General features: G+C 45.1%; 1 protein-coding gene across 4 annotated transcripts in view; it reads left to right on the forward strand.

The window, feature by feature from the left end:
- Window positions 1-15,300, forward strand: part of Asap1 (ArfGAP with SH3 domain, ankyrin repeat and PH domain 1) — a 291,208-nt gene that overhangs the window by 35,451 nt on the left and 240,457 nt on the right. The window lies entirely within an intron of this gene.

Raw genomic sequence — 15,300 nt, forward strand, 5'->3', positions numbered from 1 at the left:
GGAAGAGCCCTAAGAAATGCGTAAAATCGTGAGGGTTGACTGGCACGGGTCAGTTCGCGGTGGCTGATGTCGTCTGGAAGTCGATGCTGTGTGAGGAGTGCATGCTTGTGCAGGAGGGAGAGGCTGGTTCCTGGCTCAGGTTCAGGTTTGTATGATTTCAGCTGGGCCATGGACCTTATCTCTTACTTCTGCTCCCTTATCTAGGAAAGGGGCAGGATAAACATTTATGTTTCAGATTTTTTGGCACAGGCTAGAAAAGTTACGAAATCAAGGGTGTGGCTATGGCAGGTACACAGAATGCAATAATTATTTCATTTTCAGGCTGAGAACAAATCTTAGGGATGGTTGGATAAGCAAAAGTATTCTAGATGGGGAGCTAGGGGTATGGCCCAGTTAGTAAACTGCTTGCTGTGCAAGATGAGGACCCAAGTTCAGAACTCCAGCATCTATTAAAAGCTGGGCAGGACCAAAGTAGTATGAGTCTGTAATTCTAGGGGTTGGTGGTTGGGGGGTGGCGGGATGATGATTGTTGTTGTTGTTGTAGTTGTTGTTGTTTGGTGGTGGTGGTGTGAAACTTTCTGGCCAGCCAATCTAGACAACTATAAGCCAAGTTCACTAAGAGGCCTTGTTGTAAACATAATGTGTAGAAGTAATTGAGAAAGATATCTGGGCATAAAGCTGTGGCATCTGCAGGTACATGCTTCATACACACACACATGCACGCACGCACGCACACACACATGCACGAACACGCACACAGAATGGGTGGGAGAAATAAGCAGGGAATCAAACTGAGGCTTTGGATGTGACCCAGACATGAGGTGACAAGAGACTGTTTCCAAGGAAACAAAGCTGTAGGTGCCTGCTTTCATAGTTTATCTATTACGAGGTTTTTTTTCAAATCCTGTTCTATTATGCTTTGTTTTTGAAGTTAAGAGTCCCATACAAGGTGGCGTTAATTTTTTAGGTATCTTTTTAAGGCGTATGCATTGTATTGTAGTTGTAAGGACTTGTGGCATTGTTGGAATTAGGTTTTGTTATAAATGACATAAAACCTGAGAGGCCCTTGGCTTTAAAAACATAGGAAGGAAGCCTGGGGATGGACTCAGCAGTTAAAGCACATACTGTGAAAGCACCAGGATTGGAATTCAGATCCTAGAGCCCAGGTGAAAGCCAGGTGGGTGATTCTGGCCTTTGAAGATGAAGACCAGGATCCTTGGGACAAGCTGACTAGTAAGACTGAGTAAGCACTTGGTGAGTTCTGTTCTTAATGAATGAGGCTTGAGAAAGGATTACTGAGATTTATTACCCCCCCAACACACATACACACACACACACACACATACACACACAAACACACACACACACACACACAAACTTGCCCTTACATGTGCCCACATACATGTGAACACTCATACACACACATACACACACATGAAAAAATACAGATAGTGTACATATCCTTTTCTAAAAATTTAGACACAGATAGTAGAGAGGTGCAGCAGTAATCTGTGAGGTCTTTTCTCTTGTTTCTCTGCTGTGTGACTTTCCTTTTCCAAGGCTCTTATTGTCCCATGCTAGCTGCTTTTTATCATGGCCATCAGACCAGAGGCAAACAAACAAGCACACCAAGAAGAAAGGCAGGATGTGTGTGTGTGTGTGTGTGTGTGTGTGTGTGTGTGTGTGTGTGTGTATGCTGCTTCTGCATGTAACTTGTTGGCCAAAATTTAATTCTCTGGCTAAAATTAGTTGCAAAAGAAAAAGAAAACAGTTAAACTGTCTTTATTCAGTGATAGTATGCTTACCAACGCAAGTGTTGTTAGCATATAAGAAAGGGATGAACACCAGAGGACCTGTCTTTGAGCATGTGCCTACTTACCGAATGGATGCTGTTGAGAAGCCATTCTCTTAGCCAGACTGCTGGAGTTCTAATTGCTGGACTCAACTCAGGTGACCTTGAAAATCTACTGACCCGTCTGAGCCTCAGGATTTTTATCTGTGAGGCCCATTCCGTACAGCCCCATAAGTGTTCTTGTGAACAGTGAATGAGCAGAAGCCAAGCCCTCACCCTGTGCCTGGTGCACCATAGATGCTCTGTCAGCGTTCACCCTGCCTGCTGTTTGCAGTCTGTGGTGATGCTTAATGACTAGTCATTCCACCACCATCCATGCTGGCCTCCTCCTGCCTCTCCTACTGTTACCACTGCCATTGCTGCTGCTGAAGCTGCCACTGCTCCCATTCCCACAGCCTCTGCTGGTCCCAACACTTCTGTCAGTGCTGTGGCTCCTCCTTCTATGCCTTCCACTTCCTGGTGCAGCGCTACTTCTGATCCCCTGAGCTCACTGACATACTGCTCCCTGACTTTGAGTCTCAGTGAGCCTCCATTTGGAAGATGAGAGGGAGACAGTGGCTGGAACAGAGCAGATGTGACAGGCATGAAGCAAGTCCTGGCTTTTCATGTGTAAAATTCCATCTTAAGACGGACGGTTCTGTGTGTTTATCTTCTACTTCAGGAAAACATGTCCTTTGGGGTACACCGATGTCTGAGTTGGTAAAGTGTGTGCTGTGCAAGTGTGACGGTCTGAGTTTAAGCCCCTGAAGCCAGGTGAGAAAGCCAATTGTGGTGGCACATGTCTGTCACCACAGTGCTTAGGACGCAGAGACAGCCAATCTAGCTATACTATTGAGTTCCAGGTTTAGTGAGAGACCCTGTCTCAAAAATTAAGGTGGAGATCGATTGGAGAAAAGTAAATCATGAACCTCTGGCCTATGTACAGATGTACACATAGATGTATGTCTCTGTGCATCACACACACACACACACACACAGGCGTACACACATACATGCCTTAGCTGGCAAGTGATGAGACCTGCATGGCGTCATTCAGTTGATTGCACAGCCTGTGCCCTGGACTGTAATTCAAAGACTTGAATAGCTATTACTTAGTTCCTTCTTTCACTGAAGGGAAGAAATCTACTGCATCTTCCTGAGGCACTAGGAACTGGGATGCAGGGTACATGCAGATGATGCAGCCTGTCTTGTGGAGCGATGTGTCTAAGATGTGAGCACCAGAGTCTTCAAATTAGGTTCAGTGAAGGATGCCCTGGGGCCACAGGGTGGGGCTGGAAGCCAGCCTAACTATTCCACTGAGTGACTAGTAGGGAAAAATTCTCACTTTAGTGGGTAGTCCAGCTACATGTGGCCCACATTCAGCTGTATAAAGCAGTGTTCTCGACTCCAGAAGGGGTCAGCTTTTCTTGCCTTGTCTGTCACTGTCACAGTTAGGAGCTGCCTGGCACCAGGCTGTACTCGAGCTGTGAATTCAGTGTGGAAAAGGCAAGAATAGGACTGGAGACTTCCTAAATTAGTCAAGACAGTGTGAATGAAGGAGCGAATGAATAACATCACACCCCACAGCGGTGCTGGTGTCAATGGCTGGAGACTTGTGGTGGGAAGGGAACGAGAGCCTTCCTGTTTGACAGTGTGATATCCCCAGGAAGGCAGGAAAACAGCCCACTGTGACCGAGTGGGATTCAGAAACCAGCTGGCATTGCTTCTAGGGTTTTCCTTCGTACATACAAATGACCTAACTTCAGCCTGCAGCCACCCAAAGCCAAGCCCTGGGAAAATCCTCTGCCTTCCAAATGTCAGGGCAGACTCTGTCGCTGTCATGCTGCCGGCTGTTCGCCCAAATTGAATTTCCCTGCATCCATCTGATGTCCCTTTTTTGGCCACAGGGCAGGGGTCAGGAATGTGCACTGCACATGGACAGGAAACGTGTCCCAGAAGCCAAACACAAGGCTGACCTTTCAACTCTGCATTTCTAACATAGCTGAAAGGGTCAGGATGCCTTAGGGGTCTGGATGGGAAAGAAAAAGAAACGCATGCTAGGAAAACAGTTTTTAGGTTCACATTGTGAAGGGCCTTCGGATATAATTGAAGTGGTCTTAAATTCCTGAGGCCACTTTCCAGTTTTGGCTCTTCTTCAGTTATAGAATTCTCCTCAAACTGAGAGCACAGAAAGTATGATACTGTTCCCTCTTCCTCCTTGCTTCTCCCTCTCCTGCCCACCCTCCCTCCCTCCCTTTCTCCCTTCCTTCTTTTAGAAAGTACTGAGAAGCTGCAGCATGCTGGGCCCTGTGCAGAGCCCTGAAAATAAGTGAGAAGCCCTGAGGGCCAAGCCTCTCTGAGTAGCATTCATGTTCAGTCGTTGTTTTAAAAGCTGTATCCATTCTACGAATGCTTACATTTTCTTTTTCTTTTTTTTTTTTAAATAAGTATTTATTTATTTCATGTATGTGAGTACACTGTTGCTGTCCTCAGACACAGCAGAAGAGGGCATCAGATCCCCATCACAGATGGTTGTGAGCCACCATGTGGTTGCTGAGAATTGACTCAGGACTTCTGGAAGAGCAGTGAGTGTTCTTAACCGCTGAGCCATCTCTCCAGCCCTCTACATTTTTTTTCAAGTTTGTTTTAAAAATTGACATTTTTTTGTTACCGTGTATAATGATGACATTTTCATCTATGGATCTCCTTGTATATTGATCATTTTCATACCCCAATAATACACCTCTATTCTTCCTCATCTCTCTTCATAGTGATCCTCTTTTTCCTACAACAAAGACCCCTTTCTGCTTCTGTGTATGTGTGTGTATGTGTGTGTATGTGTGAACGTGTGTATGTACGTGAGTGCATACATACATGTGTGTGTGAATGCATGTATTGTGTGTGAGTATATTGTGAATATGTGTATGTGTGTGTATGTGAAATAGACCGAATCCTGTTTTCTCAAGGGTCTTAGTAGCATAGACTTGGTTCTACCTCTTAGGTTCTTGTTTCTGTCTTGATTTTCCTGGTGCAGAGGCAAGTGCTGTACCACAAAGTTACTTCCTACCACCCTTTTGAAAGTACAGGGCTGGAAAGATGGCTCAGCAGTTAAGATCACTGGCTGTTCTTCCAGAGGATTGGGTTCAATATCCAGCACCCATATGGCAGCTCACAAGTGTCTGTGACTCCAGTCCCAAGGCACCCAACACCCTCACACAGACACACAGACACAGAAAAACAGCAAAGCACATAAATGCACATAAAAAAATTAAATTAAAAAGAGACGTTTTCTCAAAAAAAAAAAGAAAAGAAAAAGAAATATTTCGTTCTTCATTTTTCTCACCTGCTCACTCCACACAGCATTTTCTGGACCCACCATGAAGTGGCAGGCACTGTACCAGTTGCCGGGGTACCAAGATGACTGACACACACTTCCCATTTATTGGAACTCAGAGGTAGAATAGCACAGTGAGCTCCCCAGGGCTGCTGTAGTCCCGAAGGCTGGTTTCACCCAACAGAGGTGGTCCTGTTCTGCATTACAGAAGGCTAGGAGTTTGGAGTCAGGGGCCAGTAGACCATAGTCTCTGACGCCTGCAGAGAGATGCCCTCCTTGCCTTACCCCAGCTTCTGTATTTGCTGTCTGACCTTGGTGCTTCTGGGCTGGCAATCATGCTACCTGTTCTGCAACGAAGTATGTTTTCTCTTCATCTTGTAAGAATTGCAGTCATGCTAGATTTAGGGTTCCTTCTGCTTCCCTGTGACCTCACCTAAATGTATACGTGATTGTACCTGCAAAGATCCTCTGTTTTGTTGTTGTTGGTTTGCTTTTTGAGATAGGGTCTCATTAGCTCAGGCTGCCATGACCTTGTTATGACCCCAAAGTTTGACCTTTGAACTCCTGATCTTCCTGGTTCACCTCTTAGATATTAGGATTACAGGTGAATGCCAGCATGCATGGCTTATAGATCCTGTTTTCAAATGAATGGTTACATTCATGAGTGCTGGTAGTTGGGACTTAACTTTTATGGGGCAATACAACGTATTACAACATAGCTCATGGCGCTTTGTGAGTCTCTGTTGTCTGGGTTACCACCCTACCCTCTTTTAGTGGTATCTTTGCAGGTAAAGGGTACACGTCTGGAGGGAGGCACCCTTGATCACTTGGATGCGTTTCTGACTTCTAGCTGGGAAACTAGCTGGGATGCTTCCTCATCCCTTAGCAGGAGGTCTCTGTGGGATTCCATGCTAGTAGCTCTAGTAGCTCTTTCTAGCTGCTGTCACCAGTGTTGTTTCCTAGGCTAGTAGGTCAGGGAATTGAATTTCCGAGCAAAGACCTGCATAAGGAAGTGATTTCCTACTGACAGTGCAGGCTGTTTGTTCAGCCTGGGCACGTTTCTTTGCCAGTCTGCTCTGGGCATCTTATCTGTCCTTTCATGCTAGAGGTCTTGGTGAGGATAGCTACAATCAAACAATGTTGGAAGGATTACCTGGCTCACAGTAAGCATTAGATACCTGCACTGGGATACCACAGGATGTATCCCCACCCCGACCCCGCAAGAGGCATCAGCCTGGCCTACTCAGCATAGTAAAGGCCCAAAGGGCCCAAGTTCACTCTGTAGGGAAGTTCATCCTCAAAGCATTCTGCCATTCCCTCAGGAATGTGTATTAGTCACTTTGTTGATGTGACAAAATCCCTCATAAACGAAGCTTAAGGAGGAGAGGGTGTTTTTGGCTCAGAGGTCACAATCACAGGCCCTCATTGTAGGGAAGGCTTGACAGCATTGGGGTGAGGCTGTGACACATTGCATCTGCAGTTAGGAAGCAGAGAGATAGATGCTGGCACTCATCTTCTCCTTTTTGTTCAGTCCAGAATCCCAGCTCATGGGATGGTTCTGAAGGCCATAGTTAGGGGTTGTCTTTCCTCCTCAGTTAACCCAATCTGGAAATGCCTACACAAACATACCCATGAGTCTGTCTGCTACTGATTCTAAATCATAATCAAGTTGACAGTCAAGACTGACCAGCACAAAACGTCCTTCAGAAATATTAAGGCTGCCCCTCACAAGGATGTCAGAGGTGGCAGCATTTCAGATGGGATACAGATGCAAAGCAGGTGAGAGGCTGTCCTGCAGTGAACTCAAGGATGAAAAACAGACCCAGCTGAAACAATGAAAAATGATGTAGCATTAAAAAGATAATGGTCACTTTTTAAAAGATTTATTTATTTATTTATTTATTTATTTATTTATATGAACACTATTTGCAGGTATGTCTGCATGACAGAAGAGGGCATCAGATCCCATTAGAGATAGTTGTGAGCCACTAGGTAGGTGCTGGGAATTGAACTCAGGTCCTCTGGAAGAGCAGACAGTGCTCTTAACTACTGAACCATCTTGACAGCCCCTAAGATTTATTTCATTATTTTATGTAAATAAGTGCTCTGTCTGCATGTACACCTGCATGCCAAAAGAGGGCATCAGAACTCATAGATGGTTGTGAGCCACCATGTGGTAGATGAGAATCGAACTCAGGACCTCTGGAAGAGCAGCCAGTGCTCTTAACCGCTGAGCAGTCTATCCAGTCCACAAATGGTCACTTTTTAAAGTTATGAGAATGACGATGACGTCTGACTGCCATGTAAAGATAAGGAGTTTTATTCTGAGGGATGTGACATAATTCCTTTGCCTCTCTGTCAGATGGGGACAGGACAATAGGCAATCAGTCACGTCCTCAGCGGTAGGCTTGCCCTGGGAATTAGATGGGAACCAGTTTATGAAGCTCAGGCCAAGTATCTGACATGTACTGGGAGCTCACTAAATGTTAATGGTTACTGATCATCTGGTTCAAACCATGGCCAACTGTTCATAGGAATAGATTGGAGATGATCGTACAGGTGAATACACACATCTTTCCCCACTGGATGTTTTATTTGAAGGGACTCGCTTTTTGTCACTCAGCAAATGTTGGCTGAAAAGCCAAGTGGAACATGAGACAGGTAGCCATAGGAGCAGAATACAAATACCATGGATTAGGGGCGGTCGGGGTGGGGGGGGCAGCTCAGGCTCTCCCTTTGTAGCCTTGGGAAAACCCAGATTCCATTGACCTGGCTCTCAGACATCTATCATCAGAGAGGCTCTCCCCACACTATGTAAAGCCTTTCTGAGGATGGAGTCTTGGTGACCAGCTAAATTGAGTTCCACTGGGGAAAACTATAAGAAAGAAGCAAAGGAGTCAAGAAAATGACAGGCCAGACTTATGACAACACCTCCATGTCTAATCTTGGCATTACCTGTTTCCTGTCCTAGTACCTACCCAAGGTATGACAGGAGAGGGATGGAACCAAAATTCTTTCCCATCTCAAAGCTGTGACACCTGACATATTTCCTCAGGCTGGGACTAGTCAATTTTTTTGAAAAATGATTAAAACTTTTAAATTGTGGTAAATTATATATAACAAAATGGTCACTTGTTTTTAAGTACATACTTCTATGCTAATAAGTACAGTCACACTGCTGTAAAAGTGTCACCACTCCCCATTTCTAGAATGTCTGTAGCTTGCAAAACTGAATTTCCGGGGCTGGGGTGTGGTTTAGTGGGAAAGCATTTTTCCTGGCACACACAAGGCCCTGGGTTTGGTGGCACAACTGCAAAACAGCCAAGTGCAAACAGACAGGCTCAACCTTCCGGCCTCTGCAACTGTATCCATCAAATACTGGCTCCCCATTCTTTCTCGCTCAGCTTCTCTTGGCAACCTCCAGTTTGCCTTCTACCCATGAATCTGTGCATCCAAGGTAACTTGTATAAACAGAATAATACAATATTTGCTCTTTTTGTGACCAAATTTGCTTAAAATAGTGTTTTCAAGACTCATCAGTGTTGCAGAATGGCCAGAATTCCCCTTTAAGGCTGAATAATATTCCAGTGTGTGTGTGTGTGTGTGTGTGTGTGTGTGTGTGTGTTTTGTGTAATCTTTTCTTCATCCACCATTCATCCATTCATTTATAGACAGTGGGTCGCATTATGAGTAACTTTGTTGTGAACTGGGATGTACAAATATTTGTTGGAGTCTCTGCTTCCAGTTCTTTTGGGTGTATGCATAGAAGTGGAATCGCTGGATTGTATGGTAATTCTATGTTAATTGTCCTGAGGAGCCACTATCCAACTTCCCATAAGAGCCACACCGATTACCTTTCCACTTCCAGGAAAGGGTTCCTGGTTTTCCTAGTCCTTGCTATCACTTGGACTTTTCTGCTTTCCTGATAGTAGCCTTTCTTATAGGTATGAAGGCTTTCAGCCAGACCAGCTTCTTATTTCTCTTACGTTGTCTAGACCAATTAAGTAATTTTTGGCATTTATTTAAGCCCTAGGCATAGAGAATAACAGACCTAAGTAATTATTGTATGCTTCCTGCCTTCAAGACATTCAGGGTGTGTTGAAGAAAATAAATATGCAAATAGGTGATTTCAGACCAGTATAATAGAGGTGATAATATATCCTAGTGGACTAATAATTTATATATTATTATGCCTTGAATTCAGACAAAAAAAAAAAAAGGCAGCAAATGCTGACTGAGTTTTGTGCCTTGGTGTGAAGCATGTGAAATTTCTTATTTATACTGACTTAAGAGTCCCAGAATGCTTAGGCTGGAAGGAATTCCTATGGTAATAGACATGTTTGCCTGTTGCATCTGCTAGCCATGTGTTCTTACAGTGCATCTGATGGATGGAGAGACTGCATTTTTAATATCTGTTTACTTTTAATGCATTTACATTTAAATTCAAATGAGCCATACTTGTGGCTACTGTGTTGGCTCCTACAGTAAATAGACACATCATCCACCTCTTTGCAGACTTGAGTGTACCTCAAACCACCTGGTGAGCTAGTCACAAAGAGGCTTCCCTGTGCCTCCCCTCTAGCATGTCTGGTCCCTTAATTTGTAGAGAAACCAGGAATTTGAATTTAACCACCACATGTGATTCAGATGCAAGTGCATCTGAGAAGCACCTCCTAGTCTCATGGCCCTCAACTTTTGTATGTTCTCGTGAAATGCAAAGTATGATTTGCTTTTTCTACTGGCTGTAGTCATATATTGCATTAACAATGTTCTGAGCAACCACACACCGGATATGGGATGGTGGTCCTGTAAGAGGAGGACACATTACTGTTGTCACATCCTGTCACTGTGCTGTGCCTGGGTTCGATGGTGCTGATGGTAAGCAAACCCACTGCATAGCCAGTCAGGTAAAAGAACAGCACATACCATGATATGTGTCACATTAGGCGATGCTAATGACGATTGCACTACTTGTTTATGTATTTACTGTACTTTTTATTGCTATTTTTGGAGTGTCCTACTATTAGTAAGAAAAACCTTCTGCCATCACAGAATCTTGAGTGTTCTGCCCACAGCAGACTTGCACGTCTCACGTTTATTGTGTCTCTTGACTGCTTCTGGAGGCCATGCCCAGTGCTTACTGACCCATACCATCTGGGTTGGTGTGAGTTTGATGTTTGCACAACAGCAAAATGGCCTTATGACACACTACATGCCCATCCCTGTCAGACACACAAGCACGTACATAAAAGCAATGACTACCTGTGGGAAGGCAGGGTGAAACACAATTAATGCATTAGTCAGCTCGTTTTCTTACACAGGCCCTTAACCAGACATCTTGGCATCAAAAAGTGGGATTTCCCAGCAATCATTAAGAGCAGAGCACACAGTGTCTGACCTGGTTGTGAATGCTGAGTCCACCTGAGACCTTATTTGTGCTCCTAGGCACCTTTCCTAATCCATGAAGTGGGCGTAGCACTGTCTCTCACTAAGAAAACACATGTGAAGTATGTAATTATTACTTGGCATAAATTAGAAGAGCAAACGAACAGTAGCAGGTAACCCTGTTGTCTTAACATGAGCCAAGCGTTGCTCTCTGTCTTCTAAGCACTCACTATTGATTAACTTTCATCCAGACAGCAACCTTGTGAGGAGACAGACTCATTATTTGCATAGGCTGAAGTCCTTGAAGGTCTGGAAAACTGCTTAAGAGCACAGTACTGGTAGATGGCAGTTGAACTCAGTTATGGGCAGTTGGCCCTAGAGCCTGCAATTCTCACTTATATCTCAGGCTCTACGGAAAGCCCTTTGAAGATAAACCTCATGCCTTCTGTGACTGTCACCTTTCAGTCAGCTCAGCTTCCAAGAAGCACTTAACCTAGCTGCCCACTCTGAGAACAGTGATGCTTGACTTTGCCCAGTCCACACCCATCTGGATGTCCTCTGGTTCCTGTGTGTTCTGTCTCAGTGCACCTTGTTCCAACCAATCCTGGCATGCCTTTGAAGTTGTCTGTAGCACGGTGACTTCCACATTATATCTCCAAGTTTTAGACCTGATGGCCCAAGTGCCACATTAACTCTCAACAGGCCCCTCCAACTTGATGTAGGCTAAGCATCCAGTTCAAAACAGCTCAGAACTGAAATGCTTCAAAATCAGAAAGCCTTTGAGCCTTGAACGTGATGCCACAAGTGGAAAATTCCACACTCCGGGACTTGATTTTGTGCAGGTATTAAGAATATTTGAAATTACCTTCTGGCTGTGTTGATGAAGTGTTGATGAAACATAAATGAATTTCGTGTTTAGACTTGAGTCTATCCCCAAGATACTTCCTTATGTATATGCAAATACCAAAAATTTTCAAGAAAATTTGAAAACTCAAACAAATCTGGCCTTAAGCATTTCAGATAAGAGATGTTCAGATGTCATGTCCACCATGGCTGGCTCTTCTTGTTTCCACATGATATTGAATTGGCCTGTGTTGTATCCTGCCCCTTTGCTGCCTGGACCCACACCCCTACCCTGCTTCTAAAGGTACTCCCTGGCCTCTGTGTTTCTCACAAGTGCTGTCCTATCTGGATTCTGCTTCATGTTCTTCTGTCTTCCAGGCCCCTTTCTTTGTATCCCCTGACACCAGGATCCTGCCATTCAGAGCCCCACATCTTAGCTGAATTGAAAAGCCCCTCAGACAGCTCTTTACCCACTCTATAACCTGTCTTCTCTGTGGATGCTCCCTCTGTTTCCTTTCCTTTTCTTTTTCCTCTCTGTGCATGCTTGTGTGTGTGTGTGTTTGTGTGTGTTTATATGTGTGTGTTCATGTATATGTATGCACTTGGTTGTGGAGATCAGAGCTCAATGTCTGATGTCTTCTTCTGTCTTCTTCAATCTCTTTCCACCTTTTTTTTTTTGAGATAGGATCTATCACTGAACCTTGAGTTCACCAATTTAATTAGCCTGGCTTAGCTGGCTTGTTGTCTAGAGAGTTTTTTGTCTCTGCCTTCCCAGCACTAGTAGATACGCACCCGGCTTTTTATGTGGATGTCAAGGAGCCGAACTCAGTTCCTCGTGCTGGTGCAGTAAGTACCTTACCCACTGGTCCATCTCCCCAGCTTCCGCCCTGTGGTTTCCCCCATCAATCTTCGTCATCTTTGTGTATGTCTGACACCTCCACCGTAAGACAAAGCCGTCATGGCTGCTTACAGTACTTGACATGTAGGATAGACACATTCGGTCAATACATATTTGTAATCCCTGCTCAGTCAAGCATAAACATAAATGGCCAGATCTTAGGCCTGTTCTTTGTAGATTATATCACTATGTATGTCCAAGTGATTGACAGTTAGATGGAACGGGGGGGGGGGGTTTGTAATGCACCCTGGTCCCTGTTTTCACAGTTGTCCTTTCTGGTCATCCCAAGTATTAGTAATTTCCAAGACACCTCAAGGAAAATAGCAGTCTTAGTTAGATAGCCAGTCCATATTAAAGTTAATTAATGCATTGTACAGATTTGAGTAGGGAATTTTGTTTGGTTGCTTACAAGAACAAACTGTACGGTGTACAATCCGAAAGGGGGTCTTTGATGCCCATTAAAAAGTACATGGGTTTTCCTGCAAATTAATAACTCAAGCAGTGACATCACTTCCAGAATCAAAATGTGCCTGCTAAGCTGAAATCGAGAGGGACTGTTTTGGCCAAGCCACAGAAGTTTTGAAAAGGGAGGTTTACGGTTTACAAAGGAACTGCAGACAGGTCATTAACATGGCTGGCTGCAGTGAGCTGGGCCACAGCTCATTGCTTCTCCTTTTCATTAGCAGTAAGATAATTAACCGTTAGGCTCTAGAACTGCGGCTCCTGGCTGAGGTGAGCTGGCTTTGAGCTGTGTTAGAAACTTCCAGACAGTGGGAATGGAGTTTTCTTCAGGGCAGTGATGAGAGGGTACTGTGTGTCTACCAGGCTCCAGGCACAGGTCTTAGCTCAGTGTTCCAAGAATGTTGGCCAGGTTGCTGTCTGAGTTCCCACGAGTCCCACTCGGTTCTTAGGATAGACTGACCAAGTTGAGGTGGAGAGAGCTGCAGTCTTAATTTGTGAGGGAGACTATTACGTGTGTGTGTGTGTGTGTGTGTGTGTGTGTGTGTGTGTGTGTGCAGTTTTAGATTTGGGAGACAGAAATCCAACTGTATTATTACTTTCCTCCTTAATTCTACAAAATATCGGATAAAGGCTGTGTAAGGAAGGAAGGGTTGATTTTGTCTTGTGGCCTGGAAGGCATAATAGCTAGAAGATGAGCCAGCTGGTAACATTGTGTCCACCAGCAGGAAGCCGAGAGGGGTGAATTCTAGTGCTCCCCTGCCTTTCTCCTTGTTCAGTCTGAGAGCCCAACCCAAGGGGTGGAGCCACTCATTCTCAGGGTTGGTCTTCCTTCCTCAGTTAAGTCTGTCTGGAAGTCTCACAGTCGTGTCCAGAGGTTTGTCTGCTAGTCAATACCAAATCCAGTTTATTAACGTTCACAACATCTCGGGTCAGCGTAAGCAATTTAGTTGTTCACATGAGAATGCAGGGTGAAACAGCCCTGGCAACCATTGGATTCCAAAGTTTGTTCTTACTTCCTTTACTGTCCGCTTCACCGGCAAGTCTCTTCCCTGTCACATCTGTGTGGGTTACTTTTCTGTCACTGTGCCCATGGTACCTGGTAGAAACGGGTTGGTTTCTGGTTTCTGCAGTTTAGGTCTATCATGGCAGGGAGGGTGTGTGGGTGCTGGAGCAGCGTCTCTGGTGGGTGCAGCATGTAATGGGGACTGTTCCCATCATTGTGAGCCAGGCAGCAGAGAGGGAGGCAGGAAATGGGGGATAGGCATAACCTTCATGTGCTTCCAGAAGCACCTGCCTTAGAGCTACCAGGCTAGCAGTCCCAGAAGACAGAGAGCTTTGCTTTCCAGAAGCTCTCTCACAGTCTCTGAATTGGTTTCTCCAATTTGGGTCACATGCCCAGCCTTTTTTCAATCACTGTGGACCAGATGAAGATTCTGATAGGACAGTCCCACGTTACCTGACCGTTCTCAGAGCTGGGGGAGAGGTTGAAGGTCAGTCTCAGAGGAACGATAGGGAGTGATGGCTTCTCCTGTGAGAACTTGGAATACAAGTCCTCAGTGTTAGCCAGGCAAAGCGCCTGTTAGAGTTTAATCAGGTGGTGTTCAGGAGCTTGTGGTCTGCTTGTCTCTTTGAATAACCTCAGACACACATCCATCAGCTGGGGACAGCCCAGTTCCCCTCTAGAACCACTCCGGGGTTAGTGTACATGTGGTCAGAGGCTATGGCTGTTACCCATTCCTGCTGGAGCCCTCTTGTTCGACGGATTGCAGGGGATCAAAGACAGAATTTGGACCTACTGTTTACCACCAGTCTCCTGAAATGTGGGTCAAGGTCTCTGCCCCTGGATGTTAGTCACCCTGTTGGTGAGAGTGCCTGATCTGACAAGCTACAGATCCAAGGGGGGCAAGAGGCATGTAGAAACAGGGCAGGCTCTGCACACTAGGGAATCCTTTCCCATGTCCTTTTGTAACCCCCCTGCTCCACTCAGTCCTGCCTGGGCCTCTTTGTTTATCTGCGGTTTACCCAGAGCAGAGTTCTCTTGGTTTATTAAAGTTTATTCTTTCTAGTCCTGGAGCTTCTTGAGTATAGACCTTTAGCAAGAACACCCAGAGGCTGTGCTCTTTGCTTCGTATGGCTCCATCAAGCCTCCTGACAAATTCCCACAGTGTGGATAAATGTGTGGCACCATCTTGCCTTTCCCACTCACCTTCTGTCTCTGTCTCACTACATTCTGATCTCTGGAAGGTAGGCATCATCTGTCTTGCTTATTGCTGTGATAGGTTCTAACCAGTGCTTAGACTGGCACTTGGTCATTGGGATTAATGAATGGATCCTTAGGCCATGGGGGGCTTATTCACAGATGGATGATCTGCCCTGTCTTCTCCAGATAAGAGGTATGTTATCCGCAACTCATACCCGACTTCCTGTGTTCTGCCTGTTCCCCTTTGCTGAGAACCGTGGGAGATAAGAATTATAACACATGACAAATACTTGTCTACAGCATGTTGTAAATTCCATAGCAGGGCTGATAACTTTGATATTATACCT

The sequence above is a fragment of the Grammomys surdaster genome, unplaced genomic scaffold (genome assembly GCF_004785775.1).
Source record: "Grammomys surdaster isolate TR1022 unplaced genomic scaffold, NIH_TR_1.0 224, whole genome shotgun sequence".
Classification (NCBI taxonomy): Eukaryota; Metazoa; Chordata; class Mammalia; order Rodentia; family Muridae; genus Grammomys; species Grammomys surdaster.